Source organism: Heterocephalus glaber, unplaced genomic scaffold (genome assembly GCF_053883595.1).
Source record: "Heterocephalus glaber isolate CG9 unplaced genomic scaffold, H.glaber_assembly_v1.0 deba00001004, whole genome shotgun sequence".
Taxonomy (NCBI): Eukaryota; Metazoa; Chordata; class Mammalia; order Rodentia; family Bathyergidae; genus Heterocephalus; species Heterocephalus glaber.
Window position 1 is genome coordinate 4,647,867 of NW_028258179.1, and position 11,864 is coordinate 4,659,730.

Consider the following 11,864-nt stretch of genomic DNA (forward strand, 5'->3'; position numbering starts at 1 on the left):
AAAGGAAAGAAATAAGGAAGTGACTAAGACAGCCATTAACATTTACCTCTGGTGTAAGCTGTTAGCAGGGTAATCTAAAGGGTCCAATGGCCAGGTGTGGTGGCACACACTTATAATCACAGCACTCAGGAGGCTGAGGCAGGAGGGTGGCAGTGACTTTGAGGCCAGACTGGGCCACACAGTAAATTCAAGACCAACCTGAACTACATAGCAAGACCTTGTCTCAAATCACCAAAAAGCACAAAATAAAATAAAAAGCATATAATGAATAAAATTCAGAATATAAATAAAGCATAAAATAAAAGGACCTACATCCATGTTGGGGCAGACACACACACGCTTGCGTACACATGCACGCACACGCAGAGCTCTCCAAACCGCACCAGCCTCCAGAAAGCTGGACCCTTGGCCCCTGCGAAGGCCCCAGGAGCCCTGGCCCCACCCAGAACCCGGCTCAACCCTCTTCTTGCAGGGACACTTACACAGCATCTTGGTCACCTGCATGTGGCTGCTGTCCCACAGCTGGGGTTGGCAGGCGGTGCGGGCCCTGGTGCCCGCTGCACCCCAGCCCGTGAACAGCAGCCGGGGCCCATTGCGCAGGTAGAGCACGCTGATGGCGCCCCTGGGCAGGCAGAAGAGCAGTGCCGTGCCCCACACCATGGGGGTGTGCACGGCCGAGCTGGGGCCCCAGGCCCCCGCAGGGCTCCTGCAGCTGCTGCAGGCTGTGCAGGCTGGTGTTGGGCACCGAGCAGAGCATGGCGAGGCCCCAGATGACCACAAGCACACAGCGCACGTTGGCCCGCGTCACCCAGGACCTGGCATGCAGCGAGTGCACCATGGCCACCTAGTGCTCCACGCTCAGGGAGGTGACATTGAGCACGGGGGACAGGCAGACTGTGCCGAAGGGCAGCGTTCAGAAGTAGCAGCCAGCGCAGCCCAGCAGGAAGGGGTAGCTGTGCCCCAGCTCGTAAAGCTCCAGGGGCAGCCCCGGCAGCAGACCCAGCAAGTCGGACGCAGCCAGGCTGAGCAGGTAGAGGTTGGTGAGGGTGCGCATGGCCCTGCAGCCCAGGATGACCACACAGGTCAGCACGTCGCCCACGGTGCCCACCGCGAAGACGAGCAGGTGCGCGGCACAGACAGGCACAAACAGTTCCGTCCACCGTGGCCCCAGGTACTTGAGCCTCAGGGTCTCGTCGATCAAGTTCGGGTCCTCAGGGTCGAAGTCCCACATGACCTCGCTGGTGTTGCAGGGCGTGGAGCTCCTTGTCCCCCTGGAGGAGGACAGGACTCCAGTTTGACAGGGCAGTTGGGGCAGAGAGGAGAACGTGGAAGAGACACCCAGGAAAGTCACCAAGGGATCCTGCTCTGTCCTAGCTCATCAAACCAAGGGACCATGGAGGCCACTGTTATTGTATGAGCCACCCAGAAAGAAAACAACTCGCATTACAACGTCAGAGAGATAAAAATGGACTTTCTTTTTCTTTTCTTTTCATGTGTGTGTGTGTTGCTGGGGATTGAACCCAGGGCCTTCACATTGAGCTATATCCCCTGCTGTTTTTATTTTGAGACAGGTTCTCACTGAGTCACTAAGTTGCCCAGGCTGGGTTCAAACTTGTGGTCTTCCTGCCTCAGCCTGCCAGAGTGTTGGGATTACAGATGTTCGGTATCATCACAGGGAAGCAGTTTCCTGATTCCAGTCCAGGCTCCAAACTCCGGGCTGTGTGACCTTTGGCGAGGGGACCTCCCTAAGGCCAGGTTCTTCGAAGGACCAAGCGCTCAAGGCACAGACCCTACTGACAGGAGCCTGCCTGATGTGCAGAGAGCTGGTCACCCCACTTAGCAGGGAACCCAGACACTGGGGCTAAGTGACAGAGTGGGGATGCTAAAACAATAATGCTTGATCCAAAAGTTAGACTCTCTTCTTTCACCTCAACAGTTCAAAGTCTATTTTTTCCTCTTTTTTTCTATTCTCCAAGACAGGGTCTCACTCTGTAGTTCAGGCTGGCCTCGAGCTCACTATGCAGCTCAGGTTGGCTTCGAACTCCCAGCGATCCTCCTGCCTATTGGACATCTCTGGCACTGCCACTTCTGGGGCTCCCTCTCCTCTCTCGGGGTCCCACCCACCCACCGTCCTTCCACCCACCCTCACCCCCAGCTTGGAGGGCTGGAGCTGGAAACCAGCCGGATCTGGAGAGACGACCCGCGCGGGAAAGGGCAGAAGCGACCCGAGGGCCCAGGAGTGACCGGCCCGTCCCAGGCACCCGGGCCCTCCCGCGCCGGCCTGCACACCTACCTCGGCTCTGGCTCCAGCTCCATTCCTTCCAGGTCTGGTGGAGCCCGCGGATTGAGCTGCTGAGCTCGGCCCAGGTTCTCACCTGTCTCTGCCAGGAGTCAGTGTGGTCCCCAGCCCCCCGGACTCACACCCCCCAGGCCGCCACCCCCAGGGTCCCTGCTGTCCCCCCCCAAGTCGCAGCCCACCCCCAGGGCCAGGGTGGTCCAGAAGTGGCACGTATCTCCTCAGGCCTCCAGCCCCACACCCAGAGCACCCCGCATCGCCCCTCCATCCTCTTCCCCAAGGAACCCCAGAGTCCAGCCTGGCCGAGACCCCACTCCTCTGCCTCCTGGGGCCCCCTCACTTGGACCCCCAACCTCAAACCTCCTTCTCTTCCCCTCAAATGGCCCCTTGCTCCCCATCCTACAAAGAGCAGCACAGACAGGGCTGGGGGCCACGGAAGAGCCAGGACGCCCAACCCAGCCTCCTCCTGCTCCCTGAACCACACACCCTGCCTGAGTCTGCACCCTGACTGAGGTCACTTCACCAAATGCTGCGGGGACCCTGGGAGGGGTGGAGGGCACGGGCTTAAGTGCCAGCCCCCAGGTCCTCCGAAACTATGCCCTTAATGCTCATGTGTGACAGATGGCCCCAGAGACAGGTGCCCCAGAATCACACTTCTGTTTCTAAAGGAGTTTCCCCCTCTTTAGAACTGGGAGGGCAGGGGCCAGAACCGAGAGAGAAGGCAGACAGCTCCTCCCTCACAGGAATGTGAGTTCAAAGCCCCTCCGATGGGGGCCTGCGGAACACCCGGACCCAGGCTCCAGCCAGCTGCACCTCTGCCCTGAACAGGCCAGTTAGAAGTCTTCTTTTCGAGTCTGATGAGTCCAAACAGACCGGGCTGAGAGAGGCTTCCATTTCTGGTTCCCAGGTATGGGTCTCTCTGCCTGGGGCACAGGGCCCCCAGAGTCTTGAAGTCCTGGAACCTTCATCCCTGGCCTAAAATAAAAATTTTTTAAAAGGCTGTAGCTGTAGCTTAGTGCAAAGGCCCTGGGTTCAAGTCCCAGTACCACAAAAACAAAAAGCAAAGCAGGGGCAGGGATTTAGCTCAGTGGTTCTGCTGCCTGCCTCAAAAGTGCAAGGTCCTGAGTTTGAATTTGATCCCAGTACCAAACCCCCCCCCCAAAACAAAAAAACAAGACCCCAGTGTATAATACACTTATGAACAGGAACTAGATCTCCACTTCTAGAACAGGGCTTGCAGCATTCCTGGGTCATGGCTGAGGGCCCAACCATATCAGGAAAGGAAACATCCTTTAAAAAACCTCCTGCCTTGGGTTGGGACCTTAACTTTCTTTTGTAAACTTCTTTCCTCAGTTTCTGACAATATTAAGTTTCCTGAGGGAACATTGACCACTGAAAAGGACAGGAAGACATTTCACAATCCCAAAGTAACTTCTACGATAATTGATAATTGACCAATAAGCATCATAATCACCATAGTTCTGTCCTAAGTCACATTCAGAGCAGATGTCTTGTGACACTGCCAGCCCTCTCCCTTGAAGGCGTAACTCGATCTGATTTGCAATAAACTGTACCAACGCTTTTACTCTGCTCCCTGGAAGTCTTGACTGAATTCTTTCATCAAGGGCACAAAGGACGGAGAAAAGTCACTGGGCAGTTCCTCAGTGTTGGGACCAGGTTCCCAGTGACACAGGTGCTGTAACTGACGTTATCTCCCCTAACCCTTGTGGCATTGCTGAGAGACACCTGCTAGTTTTGCCGTTTTACTGACCAGAAGCTGGGCCTGGAGCATGAAGGAACTTGTGTAAGGTCACAGGGCCAGCTCTGTGTCATTGTCAGGAGGATTCTGGCCCAGGCCTCAGGCCCCTGAAGCCTGTGTGTCCCCTGCATCCCTTTGCCATCTCTCTTCCTGGTGTTTCTGTGAACAGAGCCAGACCTGGGGCTCAGGGCCTGGGGACATCCATGCACCTGGCTCACAGCTCACTGAGGTGCAACCCGCCCTGAGTTGGGGACCTGACCGCTGGAGGCCTCATGCTGTCCTGCTGTCCCCCAGCCATGGCCGGAAGGAGTGGTCTGACTGGGGAGGGGAGCCTGGGGACTCCTCGAGGTCCGCATAGTAGCTGCTCTCCCTGAGGCCTCAGGACAGAGCAGCAGGCAGCAGGAGCCCTGGTTCGGATGGACACCCTGCCCTGCTCTCCAAGGCCTCGGCCTGGGCAGGCTGTGTGCCTCCCCGGGCCTCTGCTTTCAGAAGCCAGTTTGTCTGTTCTAAGGGGACTCGTGTGCTCCTCACAGTCAGTGATAGGAGAAGGCTAGGAAGGGACGCCACTCTTCTTGCTTCCGGTTAAGAAATCAGGAGCTGGTCCCGGGGTCCAGTTCCCACTGTCCCGGCCATGGTGCTCGGGACTCAACAGCGTGACTGACTGGCTGGTCGCCGACACTGGGAGCCACCACATCCTTTCGGCCCGCCTGGTTGGAGAACCCGGGCTGAGGCTGGCCACAGCACTGCTTGCCCTTCACCTCTCACTGGTGAGAGCTCAGCGGGCCAGCCGTGCTCCAGCCCTTCCCGGTGGCACCACAGGCCGCCCCGAGACAGATGTGGGAAGATAAATGAAGGAGTCTAGAAGCAAGATAAATGTCAGGGGAAAGGAGAGCTACCATCACTAAGGCCTGAACATAAAGTGAAGTTACTTTCATATTTAAAAGACTATTAAGAACACAAGATGGGGACTCCTGGTTCTGGAAGGAAAAGAACACCTGTGAAAGATCAATTTTCTGCAGATGAAGCTTTGAGTAACATTGCCAGAGAGGCAGAGGCAAGACTGGCAGCAAAACGTGCTGCTCGGGCAGAAGCAAAAGATATATGCATGAGAGAACTGGAAGGACAACAAAAAGAGTTGGATGAAAAATCTGACAAACAGTATGCCGAAAATTATACAAGGCCTTCATCTCAAAATTCTGCTTCGGCAACAACTCCTCTGAGTGGAAACTCATCCAGAAGAGGAAGTGGGGACACCAGCAGCTTAATAGATCCAGATACCTCATTAAGTGAATTGTGGGAGTCTTTGTCAGAAGTGGAAGAGAAATACAAGAAAGCCATGGTTTCTAATGCACAATTAGACAATGAGAAGAACAACTTGATATACCAGGTAGACACCCTCAAGGATGTAATTGAAGAACAGGAGGAGCAGATGGCAGAATTTTATAGAGAAAATGAAGAAAAATCAAAGGAGTTGGAAAGGCAGAAACATATGTGTAGTGTGCTGCAGAATAAGATGGATGAATTTAAAGAAGGCCTTCGGCAAAGAGATGAGCTTATTGAGAAATATGGCTTAGTTATAATCCCTGATGGCACTCCCAGTGGTGATGTCAATCATGAACCAGTGGTTGGAGCCATTACTGTTGTGTCTCAGGAAGCTGCTCAGGTCTTGGAGTCAGCAGGAGAAGGGCCACTAGATGTAAGGCTATGAAAACTTGCTGGAGAAAAGGAAGAGCTATTATCACAGATTAGAAAACTAAAGGTGCAGCTAGAAGAAGAACGGGACAAAAGTGCTCCAGGAATGATGGCACAGCAGGTGACCTGGCAGGACTGCAGAATGGCTCAGACTTGCAGTTCATTGAAATGCAGAGAGATGGCAACAGGCAAATAAGTGAATACAAATTTAAGCTTTCAAAAGCAGAACAGGATATAACTACCTTGGAGCAAAGTATTAGCCAGGTTGAGGGACAGGTGCTGAGATATAAAACTGCTGCTGAGAATGCAGAGAAAGTTGAAGATGAACTGAAAGCAGAAAAGAGGAAGCTACAACGAGAGTTAAGAACAGCACTGGACAAGACTGAAGAGATGGAAGTGACCAGTAGCCACCTAGCCAAGTGGCTGGAGAAGATGAAGGCCAATAGGATAGCCCTTCTGGCCCAGCAGTAGGGAGGTCGCCCTTTGGCCTGTGTGCAGCTCCGTGGGGCCTGGCTCAGTGGGACTGACCTTTTGTATATTAACACAAACCCCTTTCAGTACTGTTTGAGTTTTGTCATTAAAACAGGCACCTTTGTATTTTATAATTTATGAGAATGAAGCAGATTTGAATCTTCATGAATGAACACTTTGTATTTTGTTTGTAGTTTTATTCTAGTCTAAGAACTGGTCCATGCTGTTTTTATTTTTAATTTCCATAATTTTAGAATCAAATTTACTCAGCATTTTCCCCCCAACTGCCTCAGTGACTGGACACTCGGAGGCCTTGGCTGGGGTCTGGAAAACAGCAATTCCAAGTGCTCACTGAGACGTTTGCTGGAGACCTCAGAAAACACAAGTGCCTTCTTCATAGTGCGGTGCAGACTTCAGTGAGCTCCACTGGGCAAAAGACATTTACCCTTCCTATCAGCATTTATATTTTAGTGAAGAAAACAACTTCACAGGTTGAGAATCTGTATTTCACTCAAATTTATGTTTGGTGAGAAAAAAACCTTTTTTTGTAAAATATTTACATTTATATAAGAAAATGTTAGGAGAGCACATGGGCAGTGTATATAAAACTTGCTTCACTGCATGGGGCAGGGAAGTCCAAGACTTTTACTCTTAAAGCGAGAGTTGGGTCCTTAGTCTTCCATATCCACTGTGCTGTACCTTGTAAAATATTTTCATCTGCTGCTTATTTGTGAAATGAAACCTCAGACATCTTAGGGCCCTAAGGTGGAGGGAGGGGCAGGGCAGGCAGGTAGGAAATCTGCCTGAAGATTCTATTAAACACACTTTTGCCAACCATGATTGGCTGCTGACATTTATTTTGATACAGGAGCCTTTAAAAGCAAACCATGGTAACTATATCCCTCCTGTCTTGCTGCTCTTTTCTCTCTGAAGGAAAAAATAATCTAGAATATAGAATTTTTTCTTCTAAGAACTTTTCATCTAAAGGCACCCAATTTGAAGTTTGTTTTGTTTTTAATCATGAAGTTATAAATATATCCACTTTGCAGAGTTTGTGATGTTCTTTTGCTGTCAGAATCAAGGTGGTTTTATGGAAATGATTATGTAGCTTCAAATGCTTAGACAAAATATATCAGGGGAAAACTTAAATGAATTAAGGCCATTTAAGATAATAAAACTGACTCGAAACTAGATAATAAACTCAAAAGTGAATAAATCTTCAAAAAAAAAGAAAAGAAAAGAAATCAGGAGCTGGCAGGGTGGGACACAGGTGGGGTACATAATCACAGCTACTCGGGAGGCTGAGGCAGGAGGATGGCAAGTTTGAGCCCAGCCTGGGCAACTTAGCCACTTAGCGAGATGCTGTCTCAAAATTAAAAAATAAAAAAGGGCTGGGGATGTGGAAAAGCCCTGGGTTCAATCCCCAGTACCACACACGAAAAGACGACTTCTACACCGCAGCACCCTCAGCCCTCGGGACAGCCCTGGCCACGTTCCCACTTCTCGCTGGACCCCCCGGCTGCAGCCACCGCCAGCTGTGCACATCTGCTTCCTTCCTGGTCCTCCTGGCCTCCCATCCCAGGCCTCGGCCAGGTCCCCCGAGTCGCAGCCCGGGTAAATGGCTTTGTCCCCTCAGAGGGTGCCAGGCAGAACAGTGTCCTCCTTGGGTTGGGCTGGGTTGACTCTGAGCGGGAGGACGCCACCCTGGTCTGGAATGCTGTCCCTCGAGGCGGAGCCGCTGTCGCCTCCCTGCTCGTGGGTGTGAGGCTGGCATTTCCTGGAAACAGCCATGGGCGGGACCTTCAGGTAACCAAGCCAGAGCGCCATGGCCAGGCCGTCCCCGTCCCCTTCAGTGGCCTCCACCTGCCCTAGGCCGGACGTTCACCCCCCACAGAGGCGGAGCCCCCAAGCGGCTGAGGAGAAGCAGAGCTCACAGCCGCAGCTTGAGACTGGGGTCCAGGGGCGTCCCAGGTCCTCAGAGCTCCTTTCCTGGGACGGCCACCAGAGGGCGGCAGGCTGGGCAGGCGAAACCACGGAACCCGGGGCTCAGTGGTACAGGGCTTATCTAGCACTGGCGTGGCCCTGGGCTCCAACCCCAGCACTGCAGAAGAAAAAGTATAAAAGTTATACGAGAGACTATCAAATATATGGTGGGGGCCAGGGATTTAGCTCAGTGGTTCCACTGCCTGCCTCGAAAGAGCAAGGTCCTGAGTTGGATGCCAGGTACCAAAAATATATGTATATGTACAGTGAGTGCTTAAACTTTAAGATTACTATGATAAAGGCTGGGGATTTAGCTCAGTGGCACGGTGCCTGCCTCGTAAGTGCAAGGTCCTGAGTTCAGTCCCCAGTATCCAAAAAAAATTTTTTTTAAATATTATTATAGTAAAATACACATTGACATGAATCCTCAGAATCTTCCCCCTCACTTCAAAACACTCATCACATCGTTCTTGTCACTGCATTTCTTTCTTTCTTTCTTTCTTTCCTTCCTTCCTTCCTTCCTTCTTGCTTGCTTGCTTGCTTGCTTGCTTTCTTCAGGATCTGGATATGTGGCCCAGGCTGGGATCGAACTCAGAGCGATCCTCCTGCCTCAGCCTCCCCAGTGCTGGGATCACAGGCATGCGCCACCACACCCGGTCACTGTACTTTTTTAATCACACTTCATTCACATTTACACACACAGTCCTGGAGGCCAGAGGCCTGAGATCAAGGTGCTGGCAGGTTCAGTGTCTTCTCAGCCTGCCGAAGCCACTGTCTCACTGTGCCCCAAGGGGCCCCCCTCAGTCTGCGCATGTCTGTCTGGTCTCTTCTATCAGGTCCACCCCTGTGACTCCATTTCCCCTGAATCACCTCCCGAAAGCCACATCTCCACACTCTGTCCCGCTTGAGGTGCTGGGCTCAGGGCATCACGTGTGACTCTGAGGATGCAGCTCACGCATAGGAAGGCCACAGAACCGTGGGGTGAGTTGTCTGCTGTCTGTGAGGCCAGGGCCGCGTGGCCATGGGCTGAGCAGGGCCAGGCCCATGCAGACAGCAGAGGCTGTGGTCTGACTGGCTTCCCACCCGGACTGGGTTCCTCAACAGTGCAGGTGGGCCCCATCTAATGAGTTGATGGCATTATTAGGTGCAAAAACCAAGGCTTCCTGGAGAAGAAGTTTTGCCTCAGAGCAGCTGCCTTCACTGCATGGGTCTCTGGCCTGCCGATCAGCCCTGCACACTGCACATGAGACAGCCTCACAGCCATGGGAGTCGGTATCTTAAAATGAATTACAATATACCTATGGTCATGCACACATATACATGTGCTTCTGTTTTTCTGTTCTTGTTTTTTTTTTTTTCTCAGAACTTGGGATGACCCAGAGTCCTCACACTGAGCTACATCTAGCCCCTTTTAATTTTTTATGTTGAGTCAGGATCTTGCTAAATTGCTGAGTCTGGGCTAAACTTGTGATCCTCCTGGCTCAGCCTCCCAGAATGCTGGGGAGGACAGGTGTGCAGCTCCCTCCCAGCTGCTTCTGCTTTCCTGCAGAGCCCTGACGGGTACGTGTGCCCTCCAGAGGGCAGGTAGTGGGTGCAGGGTGTCAGGAGCCCATAATCCGCCATTCAGGGGGTACAAGTGTCTCCCCCAAGATGACCCCTGAGCTCTGGGGCACCCGGTGAGGCATCTGCAGACCTGCCCTTTGCTCTATAGTCAGGAAATGCACTGAAGGCCAGAGAGCCAAACACTGCCCCACACAACTCTCCCGAGACAGCATTGTGGTGGAGAGCCGCAGAAGCTACCCGAAGGACTCCTAGTCCATCTCATAAATAGCTCTCAAGTAACTCGGGCTTGACCTGGTCACTGCCTCCTGAGAGTCCTTCAGTGCACAGCTCAGCCGAGTGAGTGCAGCTCAGCTCATTTCACTGTGCTGCCCCAGGGCCTTTGCATGTGTTATGTCCTCTCCAGGACTGGGAGCCCTCCTTCCTCGGGCTCTCAGCTCACTTCTTATGTGGCTCCCAACCTCTGTAGCACCACTTTTCCTGCCGTTTGTTAATGTGTTCCAGTCTAAGATCTTATTTTTGGTTGATTTTGTGTTTAATGCCCCTTTTTCTTTTTTCTTTTTCCTTTGGTACCGGGATCAAACTCAGGACCTTGCACTTTTGAGGCAGGCACAGCACCACTGAGCTAAATCCCCTGTCCAGTGTCCCTTTTTTCTCCTCGGATCTGGGAGTTCTGAGACAGCAGGCCATTTTTGGTCCCATCTCCTCCTAACAGGGCTGCAGGAAGAGCCGTGATACCTAGGAGGGAGGGAGTGAATGAGAGAATAAGCAAATGAACAGATGAGGACCCTCAGGCTCCTTCGCCCATCTGAATTCAGGTCAGCATCCGTCCCACGCTCCTGCCATGCCCTGGCCAGCTCCATGTCCCTCAGCACATATGGTAGCATGTGGCATTGGGGCCAGCTGTCCAGGGGCCCCGGGCTCCCTGGAGACTCGGAACCCTGTGGAGGGGTGTCGCTGAGCCAGAGGATGGCAGGCCTAAGGCTGGAAGCTGGGGTGCTGCCACCATGAGCCACACGGGGGACAGGGCAGAATCACAGAAGGATGTGGCCTGGCCATGACGGCCCCTGGGGTGGGGGGAGGGGTTGCTGCCCTTGCACGGTGGTATCAGTGACACTGCTAGATTGTCTTCATTTTTAAAAAATGTTCATCTAGAGAGGCGGGCGAGGTACACACAGCTGTAGTCCCAGCACTCGGGAGGCTGAGGCAGGAGGATCGTCGCGAGTTTGAGGCCAGCCTGGGCTACATAGTGATACCTTGTCTCAAAAGAAACAAACACTAAAATAAATAAAATAAACTGCCGAAGAGGCAGGGGTCAGTAGGGATCGGCGTGTGCTCGCCCCTGGACACCTTGCAGAGCGACAGTGAATGGCAGCTCTGGAGTGATAGTGGGCAGGAGGCACAGGGCCCAGACCTTTGTTCGTCCCATGCTTTGGTTTTGGGGCTCAGACTCACTCAGAGAGGCATTGGCTGTCCACTGAATTAAATACCAAGAGCCAGGCCGGGGATTTAGCTCAGTGGTTCCGCCGCCTGCCTCGAAAGCGCAAGGTCCTGAGTTCAATCCTACGTACCAAAAAAAAAACCAGGAGCCACCACAGGGGGGCGGCAGAGGGCGAAGTGCCCCCCACCCCTACCCGCGCTAGGACTCGTCCCTCCTCCGCCTTCTGAAGGTGCCTCGGTTTCCCCAGGGAGCAGTCGCCGCTGGTAAAGCCTGTGGTCCTCCAGCCCCCTCCAGTGGGCTATTCAAGAAAGGTTAGCGTTCGTGTTCAACACAATCCAGCGTTTACAGCAGGGTTTGAACTTCTGCGGAGCGAATCTATGACTAATGTCAGGAGCTAACCTAACAAAGCTCTCTTTAAAGTGTGGGGCTGGGGATTGAACCCATCGCCTTCACACTGAGCTACATCCCAGGCCTTTTCTCTTTCTTTTCTCTTTTCTTCTCTTTCTTTTTTCTTTCCTTCTTTTCCTTTTTTTCTTCCTCTTCCTTCCTTCCTTTTGTTTTTTGTTTTTTTTTACACCGGGGATCAAACTGAGGACTTTGTGCTTGCGAGGAAAGCAGCAGCACCACTGAGCTAAATCCCTGGCCCCCTTTGTTTTTTTGAG

The 11,864-nt window shown here is 52.6% G+C and overlaps 2 pseudogenes; one reads left to right on the top strand and one right to left on the bottom strand.

The window, feature by feature from the left end:
* Positions 1 to 228: 228 nt before the first annotated feature.
* LOC147828562 (neuromedin-U receptor 1 pseudogene) lies at positions 229 to 1,231 on the bottom strand (annotated as a pseudogene).
* A 3,574-nt stretch (positions 1,232 to 4,805) lies between these two features.
* LOC101701831 (leucine-rich repeat flightless-interacting protein 2 pseudogene) lies at positions 4,806 to 6,358 on the top strand (annotated as a pseudogene).
* The last annotated feature ends 5,506 nt before the right edge of the window (positions 6,359 to 11,864 follow it).